The sequence below is a fragment of the Pseudopipra pipra genome, chromosome 2 (genome assembly GCF_036250125.1).
Source record: "Pseudopipra pipra isolate bDixPip1 chromosome 2, bDixPip1.hap1, whole genome shotgun sequence".
NCBI lineage: Eukaryota > Metazoa > Chordata > Aves > Passeriformes > Pipridae > Pseudopipra > Pseudopipra pipra.
In genome coordinates, this window is record NC_087550.1 from 114,347,676 (window position 1) to 114,362,005 (window position 14,330).

A 14,330-nucleotide genomic window follows, 5' to 3' on the forward strand; every position below is an offset into this window, starting at 1 on the left:
TATTAGGATAAAATTGTTTACTGTGAGGATGTGAGGCACTGGCACAGGTTGCCAAGAGAAGTTGTTGATGCCCCATCCCTGGAATGTTGGGATGGACGGGGGCTTAGAGGAACCTGGTCTAGTGGAAGGTGTCCATGGCAAGGGGTTGGAACTGCATGATCTTTAAGGTCCCTTCCAACTCAAGCCATTCTGTGATTCTCCCTCCCAAAATCACACTCATCATTTACTTAAGACATAACTGCAAAAAGGGACACAAAACTATTTAAAAAAAAATTAAAAATACTGTGACTGTGTCTCTAAAATTACACTATATGTCACCATTTAAGAAAAAAAGAAAATGTTTAATATTTTTTTTAAAAAACCCACAACAACAAGCTACACAGAGAAATATCACACAGATGTGTTAAGTACTTATATGGTTATATTGTTAATTGACAGACTGCCGTGGCGGGAATGAGGGAAAGCCATGGACTACTCCATGGAGACCCGGGACATGTGGCTAATTGAGGCGATACTTCAGGACAAAACCAGCGCTTGATTTATTGTTGTTTACACACATCGCAACCCGGGGCCTCTGGGCAGTGTCAAATCTCAGCTCCTAATCGCGGCCGCGTAAACACCCGGGAACCCCCGCCCGGGTGTCAAGGGGCTGCCTGCCCATAACCGAGCCGGGAGACAGCGGGGTCACACCGAAAACGGGATAAAAACAGGGGGAGAAACCAGCACCGCCGCGAGCAGGCTCCGCTTTCTATGAATCGGGGACGAGGGGGAGCATCCCCAAAATCGGGGGCTGGGGCACCTCCTGCATCCCCTTCAACCTCCTCCCGCGGCAGCGCAGGTGTGGAGGGAGGGAGGGATGGAGAGAGAGGGAGAGGAGGAGAGAGGGAAGGAGGAAGAGAAGGAGGGAGGGAGAAAGAGAGGGAGGAGGGAAGGAGGAGGGAAGGAAGGAAGCAGCTGCCGCGGTCGGAGCCCCCGGTCCGGCCCGGTGGGGCCCGGGGCGGCGGCGATGGGCGGCGGCGGCGATGGGGACCGCGGAGCGCCCCCCGTTCCCATCGCCACCCCCCCTCCAGCCCCTCCAAGGAGCGGCCAACACGGCGCTGCCCCTTTAAGCATCACGTCGCCTCCTCCTCCCTCACCCCCCCATCCCATCGCCCCCTCTCCTCCTCCTCCTCCTCCTCCTGCTCTTCCTCCTCCTCCGCGCGGACCCGCGCGCGCTCCCGCGTCCTCCCCTCCTCCCCGCGCGCGCGCCCCCGCCGGGACACAACGGGCGCACCGCGGCCCTTTCCAGAACCTTCCCCGCTCCGCTTCCCCCCCCACACACACCCCCGCCTTCCTCCCCCCCCGTCTCCTTCCTTCCCTCCCTTCCCCTCCCCGCGCCCGCCGCCACCGCCCCTTTAAAACCCCCCGTTCCGCTACGGGCGGCGCAGCCCCGTCTCTCCCTCTCTCTCCCTTCTCCTCCCCCCCCACCCTCCCTCCCCCCTCCGCCGCCGCCGCCGCCGCCGCTCTCCCTCTCCCCGCTTTTTTTCCACCCCTCCGGGGAAGCCGCTCTGGCGGCTGCCCGTGCGGCGGGCGCGGCGGCGGGCGCGCCGTGATGGACGGCGGGGCTGGAGCGGGGTTTGAGTGACAGCGCCTACCTCGGGTGCCAATCTTCGTCACACTGACAAGCGGCTGCAGCAATCGGGACCCGCACCGCCGCCGCGCGCGTCACCGCGCGCCGCCGCTCCCGCCCAATCGCCGCCCGCGCCGCCCCGCGACGACGCGCCGCGCCCTCATGCATATTCATGAGCCTGGGGGGGGAAGGGAGGGGGCTCGAGCGCACCGCCCACTCCGCGTTGGTTAGCGGTCGTGAATATTAATGAGGAGGCGGGGTTAAATCGGAGCCACGCCCCCTCCTCACCCCTGTGTGAGGCGGGGAGCGGGTGAAACCATTGCTGGCGGCGGGGGGGGAGGAGGGAGGTACCAAGTGGCTCCGCCATGAGGGAGAGGCGGCGGCCGCCATGGCGGGGTCCCGCTGCCTTTCCCCTCTACTCGCCCTGGGGTCGCCTCAGGGGGGCACTCCCCGGGCTCGGCAGAGTTCCCTGCCTCCCTGCGGGTCACCCCGCCTTGTGGGGGACCCTTGCCTTGCTGGTTGGGGCTGCGGGTCACCCCGCCTTGTGGGGAGCTTTGCCTCCCTGGTTGGGGCTGCGGGTCGCCGCGCCTTGTGGGGGTCACCCCGCCTTTGTAGGGGTCACCCCGCCTTGTGGGGGTCACCCCGCCTTGTGGGGGGACACCTCGCCTTTGTGGCGTGTCCCCCGGGAGATTCGGCCCCGAGGAAGTGCCGAGTGTGCGGGACCTGCCGCGGTGGGGGCTCCGCAAAGGCTGTCCCAGAAAGTCGGGGGGAGGTTCTCGTCTGCCGGGTGTGGGGTGAAAGTGCCCGGCAGAGCCTTGGGACCCTTCCAGCCCCGAACCCGCGCCCCCCTGCTCCTCCAAACACCCCCGAACTGCGCGGTCTGAGTGAGGGCAGACCCTGCACTATCCCTCAGGATCCTGCTCCGTATCCAGCCCATGGATCAGGTCCTGGTTAGGTCCTCCTACGCTCCCCAATAAAGCTGCTTGCTGGGCACACATGACTTTTCTTGTACTGAAAAATCCACTTGGAAGAAACCACCGCTATCACAGCTCCATCCCTCCTGAGTTACCACTGTTCAACATTCCCCCTTTCCCCCAAGCTGTTCCTAAGGAAGGGGCAGGAGAGCAGCAGGAATGTGGTTTCAGACAGGTGCCCTGTGGCTTGGCAGTTCTGCTGTTGGGATATTTAAAAAGTTTCTCTGCTGTGCAAAAGGGCTTGAATGCCTTTCAGTGGTGTCACAGGTGATCTGTTGTCTCCACCTTGTTCCTCACTCCCAAGACTTCTGAAAGATCATCTTCGCAACCCCTTTCTGTCCTTGAGGGCAGAGGTTGTGGAGGGGACAAAGAAGCCGACACATACAGACCAAATCTCATCTTAGGAAGCTCAGTTTAAAACCAAAGCAGGCTTAGTTTCATGTTTTGTAGCCCTTCTGCACAACAGCAACTGTGAATCTACTTGATCTTGTACACGGTAAACTGGGAATACCCTACCTTTTTTCATGGTTAATGCCACTCTTCCTGATGGTTTTACAGTAGCAAGTGACCTGTTTTTTTCTTTTAATATATAACACTTTCCTGGGCCAGGCCACTTTTTAAAAATCTGGGTAGTAGTTTGGCAATAGAAACAGCTACTTAAATGTTCCTGTAAGCCAGGTCTGCCCTCAGTGCTGTGCACATCACTGCTGTGTCAAGACCCTGCTCAAGCCAACACAGTTGCTTCAGGAATCTGGTCACTCTGTTCGCACTGCCACCATTTGTCCACTGACAAAACAGTTGCTCCATCCTCAGACTGCCTGGAGCCTTTACAGGAGTTCCTTTTCTAGCCTTTTTTCCCCCGTACAGTCAGAACCACACAGACATCAGGCTTGTCAACAGAGAGGGAACTGTACAGAGAGAGCGGGAATGGAAATGAACTGTGCTAATCCAGAGTGCTCAGATGGCTGAATCAGGGCTCAAAGTTAATGGGAATGATTTATATAAACAAGATTAAAAAAAACCCAAAACAACCAACTCTTAGTTTGTCTCATTCACAAGAGCCTCTTTCTCTGTTTCCGCTCTTGTGCCGTGTAACAACACCTCTAATAGAGTTCCTGTGGCCAGGCTGGCATCTTCTGCCGCAAGTTTCAGCTCCCATTATCCCTGACACATTCATGAGTGACACATCCACTAAACAGTGCTTAAAATTAACTGGCTCCCATGCCCAGACCTGCCTCTTCTTCAAATTTGATTCTCCCTGCAACCCCTTTGTTCTCTTCTGCCTCGCCTGCACTTCTTTAGATAGGAGTTCACCGATTTCTTTTGAGAATGTACAAATTAAATTCAAACTAATTTAGTTTCTGTTTCATCTCTTCTCCCAGTGATCTTTAAAGCCTTTCTCGATGCTTTTCCTAACTTGAATTTTCTTTTCTCCTCCTGCTTCCCATTGCTTTTCCTTCCCTTCCTGCCTGCCACTTTCTCTTCCCCAGCTCCCCCCTCACACACAACAGGTGTAGGAATTCCTCATCTGCTCTGTTTCCCCCTCACCCCAGTAATCCCATCTTCTGGTCTCCTTTGTAGTTAAAGTTACTCCATCCTTTACTCTCCTCAGTCTCTTACACATTTTGTGATCTCAACAGATGTTTTAACTTCCTCGATCTTAAAGCGTGTGATCAGAATGAAGAAAGCCTGGTTCCCCACACATCTGTGCCTCATGGTTTGTTAACTTTAGGGTCTAAGGTACAAGCTTGAACTGAAATCTCTTCCAAAGCTGAGATGTACTTAAGGTCTCTCTTTAGACAGCGGATGCTGTTGCCTAAAAAGCTCCTGCTGCAGCCTTTCCATCATTCAGGGAGTACATGACACATCCTCCCTGCTCCACAACTTATTTTCATGAAACTAAACTATTCTGACAGCTTTAATCCTGTCTGGAGTAAGCCACTAGGTTAAAACGTTATTAACCGATGGACACACCCCAAATATACCTGTACCTACATGACATGACTGTATAAACCTCACTCCCACAAGAAAGTAATCTAAAAATCATTCTTGATCCAACTCGTGCCTTCCAGCTCGCTGAAAGAACTGACCCCACCCGCTGTCAAGAGGTCCTTGCTTTTCAATTTGTCTTCAGTTGTCTCTGACACAGCCTCTGCAGGCAGGAAAGCTAAGCTTAAATTTTTAAAATGTCACAGCTGAAATGGCTCCAGGAGATGAAGATTTAAGAAAGGCACTAGAAATTACAGGGGTTTTGAGAGAAGCTGGCAACTTGGAAAACAGGAGCAGCAGTGGAAAAGGATGATAAAGTAACTGATGTGTGGTTCAAAGGCAAACAACAAAAACTCCCAATAGAAAGTGATAGGACAGGTGCCCTTTTCTTTCTCTGTTTCTAATTGTTCAAACTGTGTTGTCCCTCATCACTTCTGCAAAAGAACAAGAGTCCAACCTATAGGATGGAAGACAGCACTCGTGAGGAAATTCTCCATACTACACATCTTGTAAGGATTATTACACAACTGATGAGTTTTATGCTCTGAACTCCCATTGGTATGGGTGCACTCACTTCAATGCAGTGGTGAGAGGGCTGCTTTTCTTTCTAAAAAAGCAAAAGCCACATTCCAAGGTGAACAAAATGCCATTTTAATATTTTGTAATAGCAAGTTACAAGTACGTAAAAATGAGGTTTGGTAATATTCAGGCAAATAACAGAACACTCAGATTCTCCAACTTCTGTTACCTTCTTTACATTGTACGTATTAAATAAGCTTATAAAATATAGCTCATTACCTAAAGCATGCCCAGATATGTTTGCAGGGTCAGGACCTCACTTGGTTACTGAGAACAGCCCCTAATATATAAGAGCATTCCTCACAGTTGGCCCAAATATTTGCACACACTAAGCTCACCAAACGAGACAGGCACTCTCCCAAATCTGTTCACTGAAACACACTTTCAGTAGCAATTTAGTGACAGGAGGATTGTGTAGGTGTATTGGAGGGCAAAACTGTATCCTACATAGAGCTGCTAGAGGAATTAAGCTTAGTCTGACATCCTTCAGTCATTTTCAAGATCTGAATATTACAACTGCGTGCATAATATAACATTAACATGCACTTAACCTGTTCAGAAAATGATCTCTTCTTATGCCTCTTGACTGTGTGAATTGCAACTCTTTCATAATTAAGTTTTCAAAGGAAATATTTGCATAGAGGTGAAGGGATGAGCTTCCATACAGGTGGCAGTAATCTGTACTCATAACTCGTGGAATAGAGATTGTAATTGCAGTGATAAGACTGGAATAATCTAAACAGAGCAGGGTTTTCCCCAAATTTCCATAAAAATCAGGTGAGTTTTTGAGTGTTGATCTCCTGACAATGGGAGGCCTCTGCAGAAAACCAGTTTCTCCTTTCCTCACTCCAAGGGAGCAAAAAGGATGTAGTAAGATATGTCAACAGCTCTGATGTCCTCTGGCTGTTTGGAGAGCATTCCAAAGAGCAGCCTCAGTGCACCCTGTTTGCAGGCACAGCACATTCACATCTGCAGCCACAACTTTGCGTGGTCTAGGAGGAGCCTGGGAAAAAAATGTGTGACTTACTTTATAATGGATATAGCTTTTAAGAATTTAAAGCCGAAATTAATGAGTTAACTCAGTCTAAATAAATGTCAAGCTTTGCTTGAACTAGATCATGGAGATCTGCGTAACTCAGCTGGGAACACTCCCTCTGGAGAAATTAAGAGCTCATGTCCCACAGCAGGACTTGGGCTCAGACCAAGAGCTGGCACTGCAGTGCAGCACTACTGCATGGAGTTTCTGTGTAGGGATCAGGATGCCATCCTTTGGATGAGCTGTTATTGTCTTATGTTTTTCCACCCTCTCTATTCAGCAGAAAAACTTAAAGTCTCCTTCAAAAAAAAAAAAAAAAAAAGGAAAAATTATAAATGTCTTATTCAATATTTCTCCTCATTTTAAATCAAATTTGAATTTTCCAGAGCTGTACATTAGCTGAATCACTGGCTGCACACTACTCACTCCATCTGTTTATATGGTTGAGTCACTGCATTACCAATATTTTAACACGTTACTTGGAAAGAATTTTCGGTGATCTGGAGGATAAACCCCCAGAGCTCAATAAGATAATGTTCCCTTCTCGGTGTTCTGTAGCACCATACTCTACATTGCTCCCTTTCTGCTATCGGAGATGTTAATTGGAACAAACTGCTATTTTAGGAAGAAGAGCTTATTGTAAAAGTACAGCTTCCACTTAAAGGCTGGAGAACGAGCTGTGATGTAGAAATGCACTGTCACCTCCCCACGTGCCATGCCTCGCCCTGGGAACTGTGCGAGGAGTTCCGTGGTGTTGGGACAAACATCTTTCGCCACCCAAGGTATCTTTTTGACACTTGAGACACTTATAAACAGATTGCCTTCTGAGGGCAAACTGTCTGCTTTCAGTGATGCCAAAAGTTGAGAGTATCCTATTGTTTGACTGCAAAGTTTCTTAAGAAATGCATTAAAAGAAATTTTTGTTCACCTCACTGGGGGAGGGGGGAGGCAAAAAACAGAGCCAGAAGGACAGCGGTAGAATTGCTAATACACATCTTATTTTATGAAAAAACATAAAAAGAGAATATTTTGAATGAATGTCACCATGGAGGACTATGAATGCATTCACGTTATTCTGGGAGTTGAGAAGCAGAAAGTGAAACCAACTGAAATAAAAGAAAACCAGTGAGACTAGTTTTACTTTTCAGACCAGGGGTTAGATCCAGCTCTTGCAGAAGTCAGTGGAAAAATTCCCACCGGCTCGAGCAGGATTTGGATTCAGCAAAGTGAAATGCAGAAAAAATAACCAGGAAGCATTAATGAGAGGTTCTCAAACACTGGTCTACAGAGCACTTTCTTCAGCCTATAGAGACCTGACTTTCCTCTCCATTACTCACTTACTTCCAGCTGCTTTTATGGGTTTCTACGTTTTGGAGCCTAGAAGGACCGAGAGGTGTTGGGAACAGGGAATGAGAATGGCCGGCCAGCCAAGCCAGATCTTTTGCAGTTGGAAGAGGAAACGATTCAAACTGCTGAGCAAATAGAGAAGAAATAAAGAAGGGACTATCTGAAGGAGCAGCAGGCCATTAAGCTGAGAGGATTAGGTGGCCTTCAGTGAGGATTAGGTGCTTTGCTGCCTAATGCAACTGTCTAGCCAGGCACCTGAGCTTCCAGCACAAAGCAAGAGAAAAGCTAAGCTCCACACAGATGTCTGTGCAGAGCTAAAAGCAAATAGGAAATGCCAAGGGCAGGAGCATTCCACAAACATCCCCCTCCTTGTCTCCACCAAGTTGGGATTTGTGGTAACTGCCGTGCACTCCCACCCCTGGGCTGAAAGTAGCCAAGCCTGTCTCTGATGGTCCTCACTGCACCATATCCTCCAGGCCCACATCCACACTGTCATTCCAGAGGTGACACACGTTTCTACCACCACATCTAGCCGAAGCCCTTCCTCTTTGGAGCAGCCAGGCATCTGGACCAGGCTACGGATCAGCTGATGGTTTATGCTTGGGGCAGCATTCCCATTAATGCTTTCAGGCTCTTCCACAACAGAATGGCTGTTGTCATCTGAGTACAAGGATACCACATCCACGCTTGACAGATCAGATGGACAAAGTTGGCACCCGGCTCTTAAGTGCAGGGCAATCCTTTCCTCCACATGTACCTGTGGGTCACACGGCCCTGAGTCCAACAGCAGCCAGTAGAATCATAGAATCGATTGGGTTGGAAAAGACCTCCGAGATCATCGAGTCCAACCCTTGGTCCAAATCCAGTCCATTTACTAGATCATGGCACTCAGTGCCACGTCCAATCTGCGTTTAAAAATCTCCAGGGATGGTGAATCCACCACCTCTCTGGGCAGCCCATTCCAATGCCATTCTCTGTAAAGAATTTTCTCCTGATATCCAACTTAAATTTCCCCTGGCGGAGCTTAAGCCCGTACCCCCTTGTCCTATTGCTGAGTGCCTGAGAGAAGAGACCAACCCCCACCTGGCTAGAACTTCCCTTCAGGTAGTTAAGTGCTTTGTGAAAGAGTGACCACAACTGCCTCAGCCCTCCTCTGGTGTATCTTAGGAGCTCCTGGGGTTGATAGTTTACAAAGTCACAGAATCATTTAGGTTGGAAAAGACCTACAAGAACATCGAGTCCAACCTTTGACTCATCCCCACCTTGTGAACTTGACCTCAGCACTTAGTGCCACATCCAGGCATTTATTGAACACCTCCAGGGATGGTGACTCCACCACCTCCCTGGGCAGCCCCTTCCAATGCTTAACAACCCTTTCCATGAAGAAATTCTTCCTGATGTCCAACCTGAACCTCCCCTGGCGCACCTTGCACCTTTCTAAATCAGAAGTTGCAATCAGACCATCATATTCCATAGCCACTGGCAGACTCCTCCTCCATTAATTCCTTTATTCTTTTTTTTTAACCCACTGACAGATTGCAATTCTATAATGCCCTTCTACCTGCCAGTGGCTTATATTACCTAAGTCAGCCTTTCTTCATAAGACAGAGGAGATACAAGAGTCTTTCTGAACAATTTTTCTAAGATTCATTGTTGAGAAAATATTTTAGGAAAGCAAGGCTTTTGTCAGCACCTTGCAGAGCAATAAGGTACAGAGATCCCCATACTGGCTCTGCATGAAATAGCTTTGGATCTGGAAGCAGTAGGAGAAATACCAACCTCATGCTGTGCCCTGGTTAGTTGGTGGACTGGGAAGCAAACTGGCTTGAGCCTGAACACTCTGCCAGCAAGGCAGTGCTGCTTCTGGGATCCAGGCTTGTATCCCTGCCAAGGTCTGCTTCTTCCTCTGAGAAAACTGGCCCATTCAGCCCTGGACTGGGGATCAGCAGCACAGAGATGCTTTGTGTCCCAATGGCACACCCCTAGGGGCTTTCTCCCAAAGCTCTGCAACGCCTGGAGATACAGACCCACCTTCCCCACGGAGCATCTAACAGGCAGGGTGAACTGCTTGGTGTGCCCAACACCACTGGCACACACTGCTTCCCACCCATGGGACCTTCCTGAGGTTCTCCAGCAGACCTTGCTCTCCTGGTCAAGACTTGTCCACATTGAACAAGTAACTCTGGTCTGGTGAGCAGCAGCACATTTACTAGGGAGAGGGGACAGCTCGGCCCCAGCTCACTTCCCCAGTCAACAGCCAGTGCAGTCATGCTGGGTGGCTTTTTTCCTCTCTTATCCAAGGAGTTTTGCCCAGAGAAATTGTGGATGCTCCATCCCCGTGACTTTGAGCAACCTGGTCTAGTGGAAGGCGTCCCTGCCCATGGCAGAGGGTTGGAACTGGATGGTCTCTAAGGTCCCTTCCAACCCAAACCATTCTGCGATTCTGAGCCCTGGAGAAGAGACTTATTAACAACTCACTCCCTTTTACTCATGTAAGGCATAAGTCACATCAGTAAGGGCTGGAATTTCCTTTTCTTTTTTCTTAAATCTAGTAAGTTAAGTTCGTGTGGATTGTATATCTTTTCTAATAATCTGTATATTTTGATAGATTTACTTTCATAAATATGGCATTGATCAGGGTCAGACAGAACACTGTGAAATCAGCAGAGACCTTTCAAACAGTGCCAGAAACAATACTGCTTATGGCTTTGTAGCTGTTCATAGAGAGCAGGATCAGCACTGAAGTCCATTTCATAACTAACCTCTACACTCCATAAGTAGTTTAAAGCAACAGAAAAGGCAGTGATGAAATATGCTCTTCATCGAGAGGTGACTCCTTCTCTGCTCCCTCACCATTGCAGAGATTTACAGTTCAGCTGCCTCCAGGGTTTGTTTCCCTCAATTCTCCTTTCTGACTATTATCCCCGAACCCAGTCAAAATTGTGCTTTTGTTTTGCACTGCCTTCTCCAGTTCTCTTCTAAAAATGGTCATGTTTCTGCTTTTCCAGTCGCACAGGAATTGAAAAGCTGTGTCAAACCCAGCTTGTTTATCTCAGTACAACATCCCACGTACAAAACGTGTGCTATTTTGGCTGTCAATCTTCATTATTTTCTCTACTTCAATCAGACCCAGGAAAACAATCACAAAACACTCAGGGGATTTTTTTTTTTTCCCCTTCCTCTGTGTGCATCCAGAGGATGCTGGCATTCCTTTGGCTGCTAAGTAAGTGTATTCCCTGACTTCACAGCCTCCATAGGCAGCAGTACAGCTCCCTTGCTGCATAGTTTGTGTGACAGACCACGTTTGCACAGTGAGATTCAATCCTGTCTCCTTGGAGGGACTGGGGCTGCCTTTATCTCTTTAAAACTTGTGAGCAAAGTTTTCAATTATCAAAGGTTTGGTGTTTTGTGTTTCCCCCCCCCAATTAGTATAACCTAAGTTGCATGTAGCCAGAATCTGTGGTGACTATAAATTCCGGCTGCTCCCCTAACAGACCACAGAATGGTAGGACACTACTGAGACAGTTAAACATGGAAAAAAAAAAGGAAGCCTTCAGAACCCCCATTTTCCTGTTGTACCTAGACCCAGCCTTGCCCCTTTCTCATACTCCAGTTCAGTTTTGTATCACCACCTCCACTGCTGACAATACTTTTTTCAATGGGAATATCAGAGCCACAGCCACTGCCAGAATCTCTTGGCAAACGAGCTGCTCTCTGAGTCAGAGCCTAATGCCATTACAAGGTCTGCAACAGCTGCAGCAGTCATACATCTGCAAGTCATTTGAACATTTTATGATGAATAAAAACTATCCATTACATAGAACTATACATTATATATTAACCCTAATACTTATTCAGTTACACTAACAATAACCTTTTCCCTCTGCATGCTGTAAACTTCTTTGGCTGCAGCACATGTTAACAGAGGGACTCAGAGCTCCAGTCCATGGTGGAGCAGTCCCTGTGTACATATTACCTAACTTTTCTACCTATTTAAACACAAAATGATGGAAAGAAAGAAAGAAAGTGAATGCAAAGCTATAAAAATTCATACCATGCATAAGGAAAACATTTTTATATAATTGTATGAGACTGCATACACTCACAAAAATAGAGAGGACACAAAACAATGAGAAGTGCAGAGAACGTGGACTCAAAGGGTCTAGTTAAGAGATCTGATTATGCTATGCACAGATCTCAGACCCATCCAGATGTCTCCAGCCAGCAACACGATCCTCAACAGCACAGCCAAGATTTGAAATCTACAAAGTCAGAATTCCGACGGCGGGGCAGCAGGGCTCATGGAAAAAGAAACTGGAATTGTGAGGAGTTAAAATCCTTTAAAATAATAACGAGAACAGAGAAGCATAAATGTGGTTTCATGAAGGAAATGCATACAGAGCCGCAAATTATGAAGTCAGCCCTCCAGGACATTACATTCCTCGTGGAAGCTGCTGAGCCCGCTCTACATAAATAGGTGTAAAATACACTCACCGGCTTAGTGACTTCAAGGATGGAGTCCCATATGTGATTCCCTACCAGTGAGTCTTCTACATATGTACACTTTTACAACAGTAAATGCGAACTGGGCAAGACATACCTCCCTATGAGTTTCACCATAAGAGTTTTAAAGAGACAAGGCGAAAGTCTGGCGTGACAGAAATTATCATAAATTTTCCGTGATATTCACCCAGAGCCAGGATTTTACTACCAATCCATATGCATGTCAACGTGATTTCATGTTTGTTTATTATGTATCATTTGCAAACTCTTTGGGATTTTCAGAAATACATCCCTGTTGTTTCCCATTCACTTTTACTCTGTGTTTCATGGAGCAGTTTAGTGCCCATCATAACACCAGTATTGCTTTGGAAGCACAATGTCCATTAACTTGCACTTTCACACTGAGTTAAATGTGTAGATTAGTAAACTGCAGAATAGTGTAGGTTTTAAGTAAGAATCAGCCATTAGAATTGCCTTACAGTCAGAGAAGTGACTTTTAGGAAATGTTTTCTTGACTTGATCTGCTTCCTCAGTGCAGTCAGAGGCCAAACTGTTTATTTTACTGGCAATCCATCTTTATTGCTTGTGCTGGCTTTAACACTGCCATTCAGACAATCCACACATTAAATATGAGAAGGATCCTAGCATCCTAAAATCCTAATAAGGTTACAAACAGTTCATTTAAAGGGGATTTGAAAGGAGTCCAGCAGAGATCTTTCTTTTTGAGGGTCAGAAAAGCACTGTACTTCAGGGCTGAAAAGCCGCTTTGCCCCCGATGGATGGGACACTTTACCTGACATGGCCAAATCCCTGTGGTCAATTTGTGGAGCACCTACCTCCCACAAAAAAAAAAATAATAAAAAAAATATATATATAGAAAAGGGGGGGGGGGGGAAGTCCTGGCTCTTCTGATCACAAAGATAACTTACCAAGCGTGACGTGACGCAATGATGTCTTTCTAAGTCAGCAGCCAGCCAGCTGTCTCCTTGCTGCTGCTCCTGCTTTTCCCATGCTCCGGCGGAGCGGAGCTGAGCAGCCAGGCCAGTTGCACAGCCGCTGTCGAGTCAAAGGGCAAGAGCAAAGCTTAGAATAAACACGTTGTTTTCACTCGCTCGCTTGAAGTGCTGCCAAATCTCTTAACATCAGCACACGTAAACCTCGGGCGAGTATCATGAAGCCCGAGGCCCGAGCAGCTGGAATCCTGGAGTGGTTACCTGGGATCTCAACGTCCAAAAAAATAGCCTCCCCATTCCTCGAGGCTGTGTGGAAAATCTCAGAAAACACAACCGTAAAAGCGCGACTAACACCAAGGAAAAGAGCCCCCAATTACTTCTTCCTTCGGTTCTCTTTTTTTATAGTCATCTCAAGTTTTCAGGGGTGGGGGAGCGGGAATGGGGGCGTCTTTCTGGAGATTCTTAAAGATGCTGGTTTTCCCAGACTGGGCAGAAGAAAGCAGTCATTGATTCTGGAGATAAATCCTGAGGTTATTCAAGGGGAGGAAGACTATGAAGATAAGCAGTTCAGGGCCCAGCAGTAAACAACCAAGCAGCAGGAGCAGCTGGAGGAAGGGTAGAACTGGTCCATTTTTCTCTGTCCAATGGCAACCTTCAAGAAGCAGGAGTGGGGCAGAGTAGTGATGTTCCTTCCCTGGACTCCAAAGTTCAACAGCTTGGAAACAGTTCTTCAGCAAGGACTTGAGAGAAAAAGCTCCTTCTCCATATCCAGCCGCCAAGAGAAAAGGAGTTAAAAAACACCGATCTCTTATGGCTAACGGGAGGGCAATATAAAAGATGGAGTCCATTGACTGGTGTCCAGAGACAACAACCTGGTATGAATTCCAGCACCATTCCACTTCCCAGCAGCTGGATTTCTCACCAGGGTGGATTGCTGGTTTTGGACACGTCCCCATTTTTTCCTGTCTGTTAACAGTCTTCCACTAGTAAGTATTTGGAACAGTTGTAAAGCTTTTTTTGTATCTCAGCGGCCTCGCCATTGCCTGAGCGCAGTTTCAGAATCGCTGGCATTGCTGTGCAGACTATCTGAAGTGTATTTTTGTCACGCTGTTAATAAGGGTTGTGTCTCCTGGGAGAACCTCAGCTCGCTCCGAGTTCCTGAACGACGTGCGCGCTCGAGACAGGAGATGTGAGGAAAAAAGCTCCCCCATTTTAAACTAGTTTTTATTCTGAGTTGCTTGCTAAATACATGTGATGTGCGAAGAAAAAGCTGGGACCACTCTCCTCATCTATAAAGCAAGGATGAGAACCCAAGGAATTATGTGTCTTGCCAACACAGG

General features: G+C 47.8%; 1 protein-coding gene across 1 annotated transcript in view; it reads right to left on the reverse strand.

The window, feature by feature from the left end:
- PKNOX1 (PBX/knotted 1 homeobox 1) overlaps positions 1-1,757 on the reverse strand; it is a 37,180-nt gene extending 35,423 nt beyond the window's left edge. The window contains exon 1 of the mRNA XM_064646997.1: positions 1,635-1,757. The gene's annotated coding sequence lies outside the window, so the exon portion shown is untranslated. The remainder of the gene's footprint in view (positions 1-1,634) is intronic.
- Between the last annotated feature and the right edge of the window lie 12,573 nt (positions 1,758-14,330).